The sequence below is a fragment of the Puma concolor genome, chromosome A2, assembly GCF_028749965.1.
Source record: "Puma concolor isolate L17-30 chromosome A2, mPumCon1.1.hap2, whole genome shotgun sequence".
Lineage (NCBI taxonomy): Eukaryota > Metazoa > Chordata > Mammalia > Carnivora > Felidae > Puma > Puma concolor.
This window is the reverse complement of record NC_141668.1, coordinates 5,984,805-6,002,682: the sequence shown is the minus strand read 5'-3', so window position 1 is coordinate 6,002,682 and position 17,878 is coordinate 5,984,805. Positions and strand designations below refer to the sequence as shown.

Here is a 17,878-nt window from a genome sequence, read left to right as displayed (position 1 = left end):
GAGTCACTGGAGGAGGAGAGGCTTAAGAAACGGAGGCCAGGGTGCTGGAAGTTTCCTCTATGTGGACATTCAAGGTATCAAGAATGAAGACTTCAGGGGTGCTGGAGAGAGTGACAGCAAACTAGGAGGATTCTCTCTTGAACTCAGTCGCTGTAGGTCTGGAGCGGGAGGGGGTACATCTCTACCATCACCCTCACCTTGCACGTTATGCTTTCGCAAAACTGAACTACCTAAAGGTCCCGGATATTGTGCCAGAAGTCCCATTTCTTGTATTCTGTATCTTTTTCTTTCTTGGTCTCTTTTTTGGATGGTACATCTCAATTTTATTCTGTATGTATGTATTTTGCTAAGACCATTGCAGTAGTCTCGTTACTGGTGTTCTTGCCTCCAGTCTTGCTCCACTCCACCTGGTCACTTACAAACCCCATGTCTTCTCCACATTTCCCCCAGAACAGCTTTTTGGATCACCACATCTGACCCGGTCACTTCCTTGCTTAAAACCTTGCAGTGCATCACTGTCCCTGATGCTGTTGATCACTTTCTGTGCCAGGCACTGTTTTCAATGTTTCATGGTCACCCGAAAGATACATCCTGTCATTGTCCTTATTTTATAGGCGGTGAAACAGAGGCACAAAGAGGTTAGATAGTTTGCCCAATGCCTCGTGAAGCTTACACGATCCCAGTGCACAAAGCTTCTCATAATTGGCCACCCTCCCTGTACAACTTCATTTCTCACCATTTCCTCCCACCACGAACTTTATGCTTCAGTGAAGGTGAATTACTTAAAGGTCCCAGGATCAGTGAGGCCACCAGCAGGAAGTATATGGCACAGAAAGAAGGTTTAATTGAAGAAAGTTAATGAAGGGCCTCTTTATGAGACACGGGCAGGGCTGAGGGAAAATAATGATAATAAGACACCCAGATACAAGCACCAAAGGGGGACCAAGGGGACAAGGAAGGGATGATGCTCCCATTAGCATGTGGGGGTCAGGGCTGTGGAAGAGGGTCTGCCCGCCCCGGGGCTTCAGGGCCAAGCGAGCACTGTCAAAACCGTGACAAATCCCCTGATCTATGTTCCCTCCAAACCTATGATCTCCTGCTCATGCCTCCATTGGTCAAATCCAACTGGAGGCCAGAAGATGAGAGGGTCTGGAGAGTGGATTCTATAGCGGTCAGCCTCCTGGACACCAGCAGGCGAGAAAAGGATGGAAAATGAATCCGGAGGGGCAGAGAGAGTCCTTGTCCTTTATTTCGACGACTGGATCCTGTGGCCCCCACCCTGGGGAAACACCAAGTCCCATCAGGCATCGACTGCACTGGGGAGTGTCAGCTGCGTCATACTTGCAACGCGAATCCAAACGACGGCGTTAGTGGCCAACATTGTTCTTCACGGAAGGCAACAGGGAAGGGGGGGGGAAGAGCCCACTTGCTGCTGGTTCCAGACCTGGGGTGGCACTCTTGGCTCCCTCCTCTCGCTGCCTGCACCGACTTCCTTACCTCTCGGCAGCACTGCGGCCCTCTGGGTTTCACTTCTCAGGGTGGTGCAAATCTTCATTCCCACGGAATCCAAATTCTTAGCTGTCCTGTCCTCCCTGAGTCACCGCGGTTTCCTATTGGCCGGTTTTTGGACGGGGAGACCCTGCCGTGCTCTGGCGACTCCTCTGGTTCAGGGAGAGTCCTCCTTATCCCGGCCAGTACAGCGAACCCCATTCGATGCGGGCTCGGTCAAGAAGCCCACAAGTCACCGACCTGACCTTCCGGTTTAACGGGATCAAGACTGTGCTCTCCGGGGAACCTTCCTTCTCGAGCGCTGAGCCCAGCGTTACGGGGGAAGCGAACGTTCTGTAAGAGGACTGGTTGGTGAAAAAGCGACGGGGGCCCCTTCGGCCTCCACCCTGGTCCTTGCGCACATCTAACAAACCTAAGTGACTATGTCACATCTTCTCTTCAGATCTCCAACATTTCCTCCCCAGGCTACGCTCCAGACCAGTTCGAGACTCCAGGGGCAGCCTGTCAAAGTACAGAACCTGTGTATTCTGGCCATGGGGGAAACGGCACCAAATACACGTGGTGTCTCCCGGAGAGATCCCACATACTCCTGCTGGTGCCCCAGCTGAGCCCTCAGCAGGCCATTTCCTCAGTCCATCCACACAAGTGCCACTGAGTATCTCGGGAGCCGTGCACAGGCCAGGGAATTCCATGGGCATGAACTCAGTGCCACATGCCTTTTGCCGTATAACGAGTTTCTTGGCTGGAGATGATGTTGTGTGGGTTACCATGACAATGAGCAGGGCACTCTGAAAATCTCCAAGTGGTGGTGCTGGCACGCTGCCAGTAAAGAAAAGCAAGTCTGGACCCGGAACAGGACCCCGCTCCTAAGAGAGCAGATTTCTCCATGAAGAAGCAATACAAGTTACCGACCTGGTCCGCCAGCTTCCGGAAGGTGCAACCTCGGGGATTCGGGGTTGGTCTTTGCTAGTATTTAGCAGTTTGAGACCTCAATGGAGATGATACCCGTGTGGGTCCTAGCGAAGGGTACTTACTGAGGATGCACTGCGGTGAGAGGGGAAACGGGCTGACCGACATTCGCGGGAAAGATCGATCCCTTCATTAGCGTGATTAGCAAGTACCCCTGCTAGGGTGCTCTGCAGTGGGGGCCCCAGCTGGGAACTTCCATACCTTGTAGCGTCACATGATGCTCATCCAGGGACTTCCATCTCCATGTAACTCTTTCCCAGACTTCCTGCTCACAAGCCTTCCGATCTCGACCATCCAAGGTTCCCGACCAGCCAGCGAATCTATGACCCATGACTCATCAGTCAGTGTCGACCTTGACCCCAAACCACCTTTCCTCCGAAGCACACAACCAGGTTGGCCAAAATGTGTCTACTGGGAGGCTTTCCCTTCACCACTGTCTTTCAGGGCTGTTCCTCCCTGTAGCAGTTATCACCTCCTGTGGGGAACACAAAATACAGTAAAACCTTGGATTTCGACCACCTCGTTCTGCGAGTGTTCCCCAAGGCGAGCAAACATTTCCAATCAATCTTAACTTGAAAAACAAGAGATGCCTTGCAATCCGAGTACTACGTGATGCCAGATGTCACACGATCACCACTGAGCCAATGGTTCTTCTCTCTCTCTCTCCGGCTGCGGGATTGTGGGTGATCGCCAGCGCGATGTCACGGTTCCGCAAAATCCTCAAAAAAAGGCAAAAGCAGGGGCCATTGGATAAGGTTGCAGGACAAGAAAAAGGTTCCATTGAGCCAATAGAGAGTGGTGATTCCTTTCGTGATAGTGAAAGTCGTCCTACACAATAGCCCTCCTCTCTTTCCCTCGCACCAGCCACGAAGGCTTTCAAAGGGAAGTGCAGGTTGTTTATTGTTCTTTATATTTTGTATTTTCTTTATTCTTTTGTATTACGTTATAGTATTGTAATCATTCTTATATGAATATTTTGGGTTGTAGAACGAATCATCTGAGTTTCCATTATTTCTTATGGGGAAATTCGCTTTGGTATACAAGTGCTTTGGATTACAAGCATGCTTCTGGAACGAATTATGCTGAATATATATTCACGTGTGAACATAATGTGTTGGTTCTGTTTTTCTGGAGGACCCTGACTAATATACTTCCCCAAATTTCCTTGTGTCCCTTAGGGGATGTATCCCTCTCTATATCCTTCCCCTCATCCCCAGGCAACCACTATCATTACAGCTCAGTTTTCATTTTCTAGAATTTTATATAAATCAGATCATATGCTATGTGCTCTTTTTTGGTCTGGCTTCTATCACTCAGCACAATTATTTTGAGATTCATTTGTGTAGTTGTATGAATCAATAGCTTGTTCCTTTTTATTGTTGAGTAGTATTCCAGGAGATACACTTGTTGGTGAACATTTGAGTTGTTTCCAGTTTGGGGCTATTTTTTTTTTAAGTTGATTTATTTTGAGAAACAGAGACAGCGTGAGTAGGAGAGTGACAGAGAGAGAGGGAGAGAGAGAATCCCAAGCAGGTTCCACACCATCAGCACAGAGCCCGATGCAAGGCTCGGACCCACAAAACTGTGAGGTCGTGACCTGAGCTGAAACCAAGAGTCAGACAGTTAACCAACTGAGCCACCCGGGTGCCCCGGGGCTATTTTTTTTTAATGTTTATTTATTTTTGAGAGACAGAGAGAGACAGCATGAGTGTGGGAGGGGCAGAGAGAGAGGGAGACATAGAACATGAAGCAGGTTCCAGGCTCTGAGCCATCAGCACAGAGCCCGATGCCAGATCGAACCCACAGACCATGAGATCATGACCTGAGCCGAAGTCGGAGGCTTAACCAACTGAGCCACCCAGGCGCCCGCCCCGGGGCTATTTTTTAAAAAAAACTGCTCTGGACATTCTTGTATAAGTCTCTTCAAAGACACATGTTTTTATTTCTCTTGGGCAAATACCTAAATGAGGAATGGCTGGGACAAATGTCTCATTTTTAAATCAACTACCAACCGTGTTCCCAAGTGGTTACTATTGAGCAGGGCGAGTTTTCTGGTTCCCCCTCTTCACCAACACTTGATACAGTCAGTGTTTTTATTGTAGCCATTTCCGTGGGCGTGTAGTGGTATCTCGTTTTAACTTGCGTTTATGTTTCTTAGGGACTACTGATGGTGAGCACCTTTTCATGGGCTCATTTGCCATCTGTCTATCTTCTTTGGTCAGATGTTCATTCAGATGTTTTGCTCATTTGTTTGGAGCACACGCCTGGTAGTTTTTATTGAATTCTGGACATTGGATTTGAAAAAGAGGCTGTGGGTTTTATGTTTCAGTTTTTTACTGGCAGCCAGATACAATGTAGGCAAACCACCCCGATCCAGGGAAGGATGGGCTTCCGGCTTTGAGCCGTGGCCTGCTTTTGGTACATTGCCAGTCCCTCAGCACCGGCCTTCAGCATCGTGCCCGGCAAGCTGGGGGTGTCCTGTGTCCTCCGTGTTCTCTCCTGGTGGGCACAGAGCCCCCCTGACCTGTCTCCCCCACCTGCTGAGATTGCTGAAATGACTGCTTTTAAGCCTCGAGACAGATGCTTTCTGTTTCATTTCTCATCATCTTGTTCCAGAAGGCCCAGGAGACTTGTGGGTGTGACCACAAGCGGGGGCGGGGAGGGGGGGCTCTCAGCTCCAGGGGTGTCACAACCTTACTTCCCGAGCCTGGACTCTCTAGCATTTTAGGAGACTTCTGGCGAATCTGTGGAAGCCCCCACTTCTAACTTCGAAAGCACCTGTGGAGGGCAGCTGGCTCCTCCCACTGGAGTCTGGCCCAACACAGGCATCCTGCCTCGATCGGGATGTTCCTTGCTCTTCTAACAGTAGGGATCCTACCGGGAAGGTGCCCGAGAAGGGACAGGGACGCGGCAGAGTGTGCTGGTGGCAGGATAGCGACGCGGGGCTTTACCACCCTCCCGGCCCTTTCAGTCTAGAGCTATCCTCTCAATAAGAGGAACCTGGCTGGCTTGGCCTCGGGATTCAAGTTTTACCTGCTGCTCTACCTGAGCAGGTCTTGCTGGGGTGGGGGCGGACACGCGCCCCCTTGTGGCCCCCGCGGGAAGATGACCGCGCGCTCAGCTGTGGATGCTGGCAGGAGGGGGGGGGGGGCGGGGAGTTTCAGTAAAAAAGTTGAACAGGAGGGGCACCTGGGTGGCTCAGTCAGTTAAGTGTCGGACTTTGGCTCAGGTCATGATGTCACTGCTGGTGAGTTCTAGTCCCGCGTCAGGCTCTGGGCTGACAGCTCAGGGCCTGGAGCCTGCTTTGGATCCTGTGGCTCTCTCTGCCCCTCCCTCACTCACACTGTCTCTCTCTCAAAAATACACATTTTTTTTAAATTAAAAAAAAAAAAGAATTGAACAGGAAAACTCTTTAAACAGCCCTTGAATGCCCTTGTGCTTTTGTCTTTTTAAAAAACCTTTAACTTTTTTGTATCAAAAAATTAGCCTACATACAAGTAGACTGGCTGGTTTAATGAACCCCGCCCCCCGGGAGCGATTGCTCAGCTCGCACTCACTGCTGGTTCTGTTTCATCTATGCTCCTAAGCACTCCCCTTCCTTGGATTTTTTTTCTTTTTTTCTTTTTAGTGTTTTTTAATGTTTATATATATACATATATATATATATATATATATATATATTTTTTTTTTTTTTTTTTTTTTTTTTTTTTTGAGAGGGCGAGAGACACAGAGGGGCAGAGAGAGAGGGAAACGGAGGGAGACAGAATCCGAAGCAGGCTCCAGGCTCCGAGCTGCCAGCCCAGAGCCCAACTCAGGGCTTGAACCCACATACCGCGAGGTCATGACCTGAGCCAAAGTCAGATGCTTGACTGACTGAGCCACCCAGGTGCCCCTGGATTTTCTTTTTAAGTAAACTTGACACCCCACCTGGGCTCGAACTTACTACCCAAGATCAAGAGTCGCATGCTTCACCGGCTGAGCCAGCCAGGAGCCCCTCCTTATATTTTCTTAAAGAAAATCCTTGACTTCATATTATTTCATCTGTAAATGTTTCAGTGTGTAGCTCTAAAAAGTAAAGGTTTGTCTTTTAATTTAATATGTAATTTAAAAATAATTTTAAAAATGTTTTTAACTTAATATATAAAGGTTTTTTTTAATTTTAATTTTATTTTTGCGAGAGAGAAAGAAAGAGAGAGACAGTGCAAGCAGGGGAGGTGAAGAGAGAAAGGGGGACACAGGATCTGAAGCAGGCTCTGGGCTCTGTTGTCAGCATAGAGCCTGACCCAGGGCCTGAATTCATGAGCTGCGAGATCATGACCTGAGCTGAAGTTGGACACTCAACCGACTGAGCCACCCAGGCGCCCCAGTATATAAAGATTTTATGAAAAACCTTAAACATCTATTTTATAAAACATTAAAAGTTTTAAAAACTAAAATTATAAAAATACAAAATATTTTAAATATTTAAAAATAATATAAAAATATAAAACATGAAGATATAGACACACATAAAATATTTAATAAAAATTAAAATATTTTATATAAATGTATTTAAATGCACCTAGTACATAAAGTATATAAATGTATTTATTACACAAATAGAATATATAAATATAAAATAGAAGTTTTTAAAATATAAAACCTTAATACCATCATCACACCTAAAAAATTAACACTTTCTTAATTTCAGCAAATACTCAGTATTTAAATATCTAATTGTCTGACAAATGTCTTTTTAAAAATATCTTGCTTGTTTGGATCAGGATTCAAAGTATTTTTTTTTTAAAGTTTATCCATTTTTGAGAGAGAGAGAGAGAGAGAGCCAGCAGGGGAGGGGCAGAGAGGGGGACAGAGGATATGGAGCAGGTTCTGGGCTGAGAGCAGAGAGCCTGATACGGGGCTCGAACCCATGAACCGTGAGATCATGACCTGAGCCAAAGCTGGACGCTTCATCGACCGAGCCACCCAGATGCCCCTGAATCAGGATTCAAATAAGTTCACGTGTTGAAATCGCTGGACACGTCTGTCAAGCTTCTTTTACCCCATAGGTTTCTTGACTCAGTGGGTATGTGTGTTTGTGTGTGTGCATGCACGAGCACACGCACCTGTGAAGGAACTGGGTCATTTGCCCTGTAGGGTGTCTCCCAGCCTGGGTCTCTCTCTCTCTCTCTCTCTCTCTCTCTCTCTCTTTTTTTCAGTTTTTTCATGTTTATTTTTGAGAGAAAAAAGAGGAAGAGCATGAGTGGGGGAGGGGCAGAGAGCGAGGGAGACAGAGAATCCGAAGCAGGATCCGGGCTCCTAGCTGTCGGCACAGAGCTCGACGCGGGACTCATGAGATCCTGACCTGAGCCCGAGGTTCGATGCTTAACCGACTGGGCCCCCCAGGCGCCCCTCCCAGCCCGGATCTTGCTGGTTGCACCACGGGGAGGCCATGCCGTGTTCTTCCATCAGGAGATAACACACCGGTTATCTCTTTTGCTAACAGTAACAGCAACTGACGATCAACGTGAGTTTCATTAATTCAGCGCTTGATTTTACGTGGCTCCCCCTTTCTGGTTCTGGTTTTGGAGATACAAGAGAAGGATGAGACGCCGGTCCTCAGCGTCCTCAGGCTCCGCTCTCCCCAAACTCCACTGTGGTTTCCCCAGCCCTGCCCACCGTGGGTCAGTCAGGATGTTTCCTGATCCCGGCACTCCTGACAGGTGATGCCAAATACCTGTGGCGCGAAGGAATGAGTGAATGAACGGGATGACGGCCTCCACTGCTCCACAGATTGTCCCTGCGAGTACCCTGAGCTCTCAGCAGGGTTACGGACTTGGGCTGGGAAAGGCCAGGAGAGGAAATGCCTTACGGCAGGCAAGCTTTGACGGTATCCCTCAACCCACGTGACTGGTCGGCGACCAGGGCTGAGGAGGGAACACATTGTTCTGAGGGTGGGCTCTGAATAGAAACTTCTGGAGCACGGGGCGCCTGGGTGGCTCAGTCGGTTGAGCATCCAACTTCGGCTCAGGTCACGATCTCACGGCTCCTGAGGTCATGAGTTCGAGCTCCCCCCCCCCCCCCACCACCGTGGGGCTAGCTGCTGTCAGCAAAGGAGCCCGCTTCAGATCCTCTGTCCCCACATTCTCTGTCCTGCCCCCACTACCGTGCACGCATACTCTCTCTCTCTCAAAAACAAATAAACATTGAAAAAGAAGAAACCAAAGAAACTTCCGGAGCACAAGGGAATAAGAATGTATTAAGAGCAGGGGGTTTTCAGTCTGGCTGGCAGACTGGGGTTTAGCTTTGCCACTTAATCCGCTGTGTGACATTGAGCAAGTTACGGACTCCCCATCAGGGACTGACAGAGGCTCCCAAAGAACACCAGGTCCTAACGAGTGTGAACTGTAAATGTTACCTTATTTGGAAAAGGGCCTTTGCTGTTGGGACTAAATTAAGGATCCTGACAATGGAGAGCCTGTCCCGGGTTATATCTGGCGGCCCCAAATGTAATCACAAATGTCCTCAGAAGAGAGAGGCGGGGTGGGGGAGGGGGGTGGGGACCTGACGCACACCCAGGGCAGAAGGCACCACGAAGGTGGAGCTGAGACGGACCTTGCAGACTGGAGTGACCGTGACCACGAGCCAAGGAGAGCCGGCAGCCGCCAGAAGCTACAAGAGGCACGGAGGAGCCTCGCCCCTGGAGCCTCCGGCGGGAGCACGGCCCTGCCATCCTGATGTCAGCCTCGGAGAGAGAATATGTCTCTGTGCTTCTAAACTGCTAAGTTTGTGGTGACATGTGACGGCAGCCGCAGGAAACGAACCCACCTCCCCGTGCCTCGGTTTTCCTTATCTACGAAAAGCGCAGTGGGCCCCCTTGGGTGGGGGAAGAGAAAGTCCTGCTGGTGGGCTCGGAGCAGCACCAGGGGAGCCAGGCCCTCCGCACTCGCCCACTTCTCCCTGCGTCCTTACGGTTGCAGGGGGGTCCCGTGGCCTGACGGGCCACCGATGACTAGTCGAGGGTGGCAGACGGGAATTCTGATGGACTCAGTGTCTCCCCGGGGGGCTGGGCTGCAATGAGCTTCCTCAAGCTTCCGGCGCCCCGTTTTCCACCACCTGAGCTGGGAGAAGAGAGCAGCATGACACCAAGGAGAGAGAGGGGTCCCTGCTGGGCACGGTGTCAGGGAACCAGCAGGGACACCCTTTCCCCTGGGGGGGCGGGGCCCGGGGGTGGGGGGGGTCAGGAGAGAGCCCGGGCCTTCCCCAGGTTAGCCTGAACAGGTCAGGTGAGCCCAGCTCGGGGCCACCTGCCAGCACATCTCACCTGGGAAAGCCCTGCTCCTCCAGAAGGCCGTACCCACCCCCCCAACCCGCACTGCCCGCTCGCGACCTGCGTGGCCCCTGCCGGACTGTGTCTTCTCAAACCCAGCGCTGGGCGGGGGCAGGCATCAGCTCCGTTTTGCTCCCCGCAGCATCCCTAGCGCTTAGCACACAGTAGGTGCTCAACACACGCTTGTCGAGAGGGAGGAATGAATGAGCAGAAAGATCCTGGAACGGGCGGCCAGTCGGAGAAGGGGCTCGGGGAGCGGCCGATTTAATGAGAACGTCGCTGAGGGCCGTGCACTGAGTTCAGCACTGAAGATTGTCCCTCGGAGCTTCAGAACTACTATTGGTACCCCTGTCTCCGCCCTGCACCCGGGCAAGGTGAAGGAGCCTGTTCAAGGTCAGCCAGCTTGTCGGGCAGAGCTAGGCCTCAGCCTGGGTCCGTTACCCCCAGCCCGCCTTAGAGCTCCGTGCAGCAGTTCTGCTAGAGATCAGGGGAAATTCAGGGCTTGACAACGGGCCTTATGTGCTTGCTGTCACCCCCCTCACACACCTCCTACCCCCCCACCCCCGCTCCTGGGAGTGGCTGGCCATAAAATGCAGAGATGTAAAAAGACACAAGAGAGGAGCAGAGTGGCCCAGGTCCTCGGCTTCAGTCACCCAGGGGAGGATCAGCTCCAGGAGGGAGTCAGGAGGGGTAGGAGAGATGGGCTGGGCGGTCCTTCAGGCACATTGGACCAGCTGAGTAGAGAGAGGCGCCCAGGATTTAGGCCTTAAGGATAGCCCTGAATTGGGGCACCTGGGTGGCTCGGTTGGCTAAGCGTCCGACTCGATTTCGGCTCAGGTCATGATAATCTCAGGATTCGTGGGTTCAAGCAAGCCCCACGTCGGCCTCTGGGCTGGCAGCCAGCGTGAGCCTGCTTGTGGTTCTCTTTCTCCCTCTCTGCCCCTCCCCCGCTGGCGGGCTCTCTGTCTCAACATAAATAAAGGTAAAAAAAAAGAAAGAAAAGAAAAGAAAAGCACGGAATTTATGGGACGAGACAGAAAAGCCCCTGAAGGGACTGGCGATCCGCATTCCTCGTTTTCCTTCACATTCCCCTCACTGTCCAGCTGAACTGAAAATGTCTGGTGGCAGAAGAGAGTGTCCAGGGGTGGGGAGGGGTGGGCAGGACCAGGGCCCCCCAGCCTGCTCCTCACATCGTCCATCTGACCCAGCGCTGCAGGAGTCCGCGGTGAGCACCGGGGAGGGGGGCTTCCTCTCCCGCAAACAAGCCACCCCGTGTCACGTCTGGCGCTCCTGGCTCCCTACCTGATCCTGAAGATGCCTGCCCCCTTCCCCATTCCCCGCATTCCTGACCCAGGCCTTCCGTTTGTTCAACGTTTGTGGCAATGATGCAACTATGATCTGTTTTGCGCCCTTTTTGCTAGAGTTGCCAGCTGAGATATTTACAGATGAAATGATGGGATGTCTGAGATTCGCTTTTAGAAACAAACAGGGTGGTGGGGACACGGGCGGAGGAGTAAGAGAAACGGAATCAGCTTTTCGTAATACCGTTCGGTCTGTTTTTGCAGGTATTTGAAATTTTCCGCTGGGAAAAAATCTCCCCCGGAGATGCCGAGGTGGGGGTGGGGGTGGGGTGGGGGTGAGGGAGACGCTCACCGGGAGACCCGGCCCCCCCCCACCCGCCGGCTTTGGCCTGGGCGCCCCGGAGGCCGGGCTCGGAGGCTGCGAGCTGGCGCGGGCTCTGGCGCCACCTGGCGGCCGTCGAGGGACCGACAGCCTCTGAGGTTCCCTGGGCCCCGGGGGGCACCGGGCGCTGGGGGCTCTCCAAACCCGAGCCGGACCCCACAGCACGGAACGCGCGGGCCCACCCGGTGCTGCCCTGACCCCCGGAAGGCCCCTCGGCACCCCAGCCCAACCCTGGCCTCCCAGGGCCCACCTCTGCCCCTCACTCCCCACTCCCCGAGCCACAGCAGTCGTGGGGTGTGAATGACGAGACTGACCGGTGATTGCGGGGGTTCCGTCCTCCACGCTCGCTGGGGGCCCTCCCGAGGGTGGCGAGTAGGCCCGGCCGCCGCACACGGCACATCCAGTCGACTCCTCGGGGTCTCCCTCTCTGTGGTTTGTACCGAAACGTCACAGTTTAAAGGCAAATACTTACAAGAGCATTTCCCCCCTCCCTACTTCCTGCTCTCCACAGTGGGAGCGCTCAACTCTTCTAGCTGATTCTTTTGTTACTTACCTCCCTATCGCCAAAGAACAGGCTTATATTTCTAGCTTTTTCCACTCTGGGTGTTTGCAACTGAGGATAGCCCGTGACAATCTGGCTCTTCTACATTTTTCACTCTTCACCCCCTGACACTTCCTGTCTTCGTACACCTTTCACCCCCTTTACTTCCGGTCTCCTTCACCTCTCACCTTCCACCCCCTTACGCTTCCGGTCTCCTTCACTCTTCATCGCACACACACACACACACACACACACACACACACCCATCATCTCATCACTTTCCACCCCCTTAGACTTCCTGTCTCCTTCACCCTTCACCCCTCCACTTCCGGTCTCTTCACCCTTGGCACCCTAGACTTTCTGGCCCTTCATCCTCCCAGTTGTGACTTCTTCTGGGTTAGAGTAATTTTCGGAGTTTCGGGTAACAGTTAACTACTATTCACGGATGAGCCATGATTAATTTTTCCTTCTGCTGTAACTTTTCGTTTTCTCTGGATTTCGCGATTGCCTTGCATTTGCTTTTGCCGAGCTCTCTATGTACTCGTTATTGTTTTATCCCCCAATTCTTCCCGGTTTGCAAGTTGTTGTAGATTCAGATATGTTAGATATCCTATTAATTTTGGCGTCTGGGAAAAACTCTTCCCTAGGGCCTTCTGGCCTCTCCCATGTAGGGGGACTGATATCTGCTGCCCAACCCCCCCCCCCCCCAACCACCACCGGGGCGGGGGGCATCCTGGAGGTGCCCTCCACGGACTCTCTCTTGGGCGGAAGCCCATTTCTTGGCTCCCTTTCCTTCTCATTTCTTACTTCGTTCTCCTGTTTTGATCGAGTCTCCCTTCCAGCAGCTTCCTGAGAAAGGATGCTTAAGGGGTGAACGCTTGAGACCGTGCGTATCTAAACACGCCCATTTTGCCCTAATGTTTTAGCGGCTTCACTGGGTATATAACTGTTGCTTGGGAACCGCTGTCCCTCAGAGTTTTGAAGGCACTGCTACCATCTAGTGTTATTAATGAGAAGTCTGAGGCCATTCTGATCCGTGATCCGTCTTATTAAATGTTGCCCCCTTTCTGAAAGTTTTTAGAGTCTTCTCTTTATCGTCAGTATCCTGAAAATTCATGATGATGTGCTTTGGAGTGGATCTACTTTGACAATGTACAGGGATTTGAAGTATCCTTTCAATATGTATTTCATGACCTCCAGTTCTGGGAATTTCAGAGAGAAAAAAAAGAGAGAGAGAGAAAACAAATCCAGGATGTTCAAATTGAAGTTTTGGAAGGAACAAAGAACGTAATAGGAAGGTTAACTTCCTTCCTAATTTGTAAAAATACACAAAATTTTTCCAGAACTGAGTATCGTAAGTCTACAGATTGAAAAGTCCTAGGGACCACTCAGTGTGACGCATGACAAGAGACTCAATGCAAGGCAATGTGCTGGTGACATCTCTTGGTTTGCATATTTGAAGCTGCATTTAAATGCGACATAGAAGTTATTTGGACCTCAATATACGATCCAGGCGACATGTTCTATGACTGAAATGAAGAACTGATACTGATTTGCCACATAGAGTTGTATCCGAGAAGGCTTCATGGAAGAGGTGGAACTTGAGTTGGTTTGTAAGGGATGGGTGGGCAGAGAGGAGGGCTAGATGTTCCACGGGAGGGAAATATTGAGCTTGTAATGAACCCCTGGGCGGGGGGTGGGGGGGTGGAGACCGGGCTGGCTGGAGCCTCAAGATAAGGTGAGGTGGGACCCGAGTCCTGATCTGGCTTAGTGGAGCCCCGCTCCTTATCTGAAACTTCCCACAGAGAAAACAATGCCCTCGCTGTGTTCAACCTGAGCCCAATCACGCCCAGAGGCCCTGGGCAGCTGAGGCCCGATAAGCAGGTAAAATTTCCCCTTGGGAACTGAAGGCGAGTGGGTCCTGCGTCTTGTAAGTCTCCTTGGGAGGATTCTCCACGACCCTCCTGCCCTCTCCCTGGAGTTGGAATCTTGGCACTGGGAGGGATCTTAGAGCCTCCTAGCCACTGAGCAGAGGCCACACAGGGTTCAGGATTTGCCCAAGGTCATGCTGCTTGTTGGTGACAGAACTGGGTTTAGAACCCAGATCTCTGCCCGCCGCCCCCCCCCCCCCCGCCCCCCATCCAGGGCTCCTTCCCACCCCCGCCTGTGCTCACATCAGGAGAGGCAGCTTTTCATCTGAAGGCTACACTCAGCTGTTCAGCCCTGGGGGAATCACAGGGTGTCCAGCGGGGGTGGGGGGTGGGTGTGGGGGGGTGGAGGAGGGGCCAGGGCGGAGTTTGCTGTTGGATTTAGGAGCTGCATTTAAGTTCACATAAGCGCCAAGGACAATGATGTCCGTTCTGCATGTGTTTCAATATCCTTACTGCTCTGCACATTCACTATCGTATTCCCCGGGTCAAGGTCCTCGGGGTGCCTCCCTGCCCGAGAGCCCCAGAGCAGCATTGGCAGGCAGCCGGACCCCAGAGGGAACTGGAGCCAAATAAAATATGAATTCAGTTGAGAAATGACTCAGGCACTCGGTTTTGCATCGAGGTTGCTGGTAAGCGAGATGTGGCAGTGCTTACCCTCTGGGCAGGGGGGTGGGCAGCTCCTTAAGGGCTGGGGCCATGTCCCTTCAGTGGCCGGCACGGTGCCTTTTACAGAGAACTTGCCCAATACACTTGTGAGTTGACGTCTGTCATAGGTTGAATTGTGTTCCCCAAAGACCGCGAAGTCCTCACCCCCAGGACTTGTGAGTGTGACCTTATTTGGAAAAAGGTTTCTGCAGATGATTAAGTTGGGATGAGGTCATTAGGGTGAGCTCCAATCCAATGGTGGGTGCCGTAAAAGAAAGGGGGAAAGACAGACACACAGGGAGAACACCACATTGAAGACATGAATTTGAGGCCCCGAGCCCAGGGACGACTAGATGCCGGGACACAGCCCTGGAACACATCCTCCCCTAGCAGCTTTCGAGGGAGCACGGCTGTGCTGATGCCTGGAGCTCAGACTTCTGGCCTCCAGAAGCAGGAGACAATAGATCTCTGCTGTTTAGGCTACCTAGGTTCGTGGTCCACATTTAGGTGGGGCGCCTGGGTGGCTCAGTTGGTTAAGCATCCAACTTCAGCTCAGGTCGTGAGCTCATGGTTCGTGGGTTCGAGCCCCGCGTCGGGCTCTGTGCTGACCGCTTGGGAGCCTGGAGCCTGCTTTGGATTCTGTGTCTCCTTCTCTCTCTGCCCCTCCCGCACTCATGCTCTGTCTCTGTCTCAAAAATGAATGAGCATTAAAAAAAAAAAAAAAAAAAAGGTGGCCCCAGGAAACTAATGCGTTGCCCAAAGCATCCGCTGGTTTCTGCCTCCTGCCTGCCAGGCCAGTCTGTCTGTCTGTCTGCCGCCTGCCATGGCTGGTTCCCAGCCTGGCCATCAGAGGGTGGTGGTGATGTCAGCAAGACCGGGGTCTCGGACCCCTTGCTCGTGGGACTGAAGCCCTCGGCCGGCCTCCGGACACCATTGGGCCCTCCCGCACAAGGGCATCAGGAGAGGTACCGAGGGAACGGCTCGGCTGAGGCCCCGACACAAACCGCCGGCCCGTGGAGCTGCAGCTAGCCGAAGAGGGCGTCTGGCACAGGGCCTGGGAAGCTCGCGGGTCCATCCAGTTCTGTCACGTAGCCGCGGCGAGAGCTGCCACCACTCAGGCTCCCACCTGCGAAACGGGTTCTTCATGCTTCCCAATCGCAGGTCCCAGGGGCATGCTCACGCGCACAGGATATTTTGGGGCGCCACGAGAACTGGGGAGCTTCTGGCGTTTGGGGCGCCGCGTGCGAAGCACCCTGTAGCGCGCGGACGCCGCCTGGGGAATGATGGTCTCAGTCCCCGTCCTTCCCGGTTTGTGATGTGCTCTCTGACCACTTTCCTTTTGAGAAAGGATGAGTCATTCTCGTGCCCCCCAAGTTCTTGCTAATTTAGCGTCATTTGCATGTGCAGCCTTTTAGGTGATTTAACTTGTAAATTTCCCTCAATAATTCCAGCTCCGTTACTTTAGGCCCTGATTGCAGCACTTAAATTTTTTAGTATTCCGTGCACCTCCTTCCAAGATGTGTGGGCTCAGCCGCCATCAGAGCAGCCAGAAAGCCCTCCAGCCTCCTGTCTGGAGGCTGCGGCTTGACAGTTCCCCTGGCGAGGGCTGTGCCCAGGCTCTGAGAGCAAAGAGGGGAACAAAGGGGTTGTCGCTGAGCTCTGCGCCCCACGGGTTTTTTCCACGGAGCGTCCATAAATGCAGGTCCTCATGCACTGGTACAGCCCTGCTGGGGGGGCACCTGCCGTCCGGCATCTCAGTCCTCCGTGGGGGATTTCACATGGGTCACACTTCTCAACTCCACACCCGGCAGGTGTCCCCCCTCGGGTCCCCACCCCTTCCCGGATTCATCCGCCATCCTTTCTGGTCCTGCTCTGTGTCTCAGGGGCTGGCCCCGAAGGCTGTACCCCCAGCGGGAGCTCAGAGGGGGACTCATCTGGGTGCCTCAGGACAACTGTTCCTACAGGGAGGCCCCTCCCCCACCCCACTGGGCTCTACTAATAAGATTTTCTTCCCGGGGTGCCTGGCTGGCTCGGTTGGTAGAGCATGGGGCTCTTAATCTCAGGGTGATGAGTTCAAGCCCCACGTTGGGCATGGAGCCTACTAGATAGATAAATAGATAGACAGGCAGATAGATGGATAGATTTTCCTCCTTCAGGCCCAGGAGGGTCGAGGTTCTGTTGTGCCTACTTTGGGGGCAGTTGTTACCTTATCTGCCCCTGGCCTCTGCAAGTTCCCTTCTGTGCTGGTTGTTGCAAAACCAACCCCATCAAACTTAGTGACAGAAAGTGATCACTTTGGTACGTGTCCTGGGTCCTGGGAGTCAGGAACTCAGACAAGGCAGAGAGAGGCAAGTAGTCTCTGCTCCTCAGCCAGGACGACTGGAAGGCTGGACGACTTGGCGGCCCAGTCATCTGGAATCATCTGGAAGCTTCCTTGCTCACATAAGGTCTAACAGCTGAGACTGGCTGTCAGCCAGAACTCCTACACATGGTCTCTTCATCTGGTCGCTCTGCGCAAGCTGGCTCGGGCTAGCGCCCAGGAGAGCACAGTACAAGTCCCCGGCATTTGAATGATCTTGCCTCGGAAGTCACACGGCGTTACCTGTTCCCCGCAGGCGGCTCTGCTCCTGAAGCCGGCTCTGGAAAGTGGATGTGGCTGTACTTGGGGCTGGAAGGGTCCACACGGCCCTTCCGACCCTCGGTCACTAGCTTCCCCACCGAGGCCCGGGAGGGTACAGCGAACTGGCGTTAGATCTCTGTGTGTGTGCCCTGCGGCTGCCAGGGAAGCTAGAACGATGAGTGTCTGGCATTTTCTGCTTCGAGAGTCGGGGGGATTTTTGCCCCATAAAACGGGTTCCCTAGATGTATGAATAAAAAACATATTAAGGTAGATGAAGAAGTTTAGATGCCAAGGGGTTACTGAATCCAAGAGACGTCTGCTTGGTCCTGGGACCCAGAGAAAAGTCAGTTCTGACATGTCCCCGGAAACGATGTCGGAGTGTGCCCTCTCTGGGCTCCTCCAGCAGAATCTACAATTAAATGCGGTATACGTTTCTCCCCTTTTTTGATGGGAATGGCATCTGCGATAAAATTTTAACTGCAATTTCAAAAACTGTGGTGGAACCTTTTAATAAAGTGAGCGAGCAATTACAGACTCCGGAGTTTGGATGCATATAAAGGATATCTTCTTCTGTCATCTTTAAATTCAACTTAAGGGGCGCCTGGGTGGCGCAGTCGGTTAAGCGTCCGACTTCAGCCAGGTCACGATCTCGCGGTCCGTGAGTTCGAGCC

The 17,878-nt window shown here is 52.5% G+C and overlaps 2 long non-coding RNA genes across 5 annotated transcripts; both read right to left on the bottom strand.

Annotated features, from left to right (window-relative positions):
• Positions 1 to 820: 820 nt before the first annotated feature.
• On the bottom strand, positions 821 to 12,218 carry LOC147582941 (uncharacterized). 4 transcript variants are annotated; one of them, XR_015243876.1, is made up of 4 exons: positions 12,024 to 12,218; positions 11,785 to 11,897; positions 2,680 to 2,953; positions 821 to 2,375 (listed from the first exon to the last, which is right to left on the bottom strand). It is a non-coding gene; the product is annotated as an uncharacterized LOC147582941 (long non-coding RNA). The 4 variants fall into 4 exon arrangements; XR_015243872.1 differs by having other exon boundaries at positions 821 to 2,953; positions 12,024 to 12,187; XR_015243873.1 differs by lacking the exons at positions 821 to 2,375; positions 2,680 to 2,953 and adding an exon at positions 8,689 to 9,578 and having other exon boundaries at positions 12,024 to 12,186.
• Positions 7,667 to 8,642, bottom strand: LOC147582942 (uncharacterized). The gene is made up of 2 exons (XR_015243883.1): positions 8,195 to 8,642; positions 7,667 to 8,036 (listed from the first exon to the last, which is right to left on the bottom strand). It is a non-coding gene; the product is annotated as an uncharacterized LOC147582942 (long non-coding RNA).
• Positions 12,219 to 17,878: the final 5,660 nt, after the last annotated feature.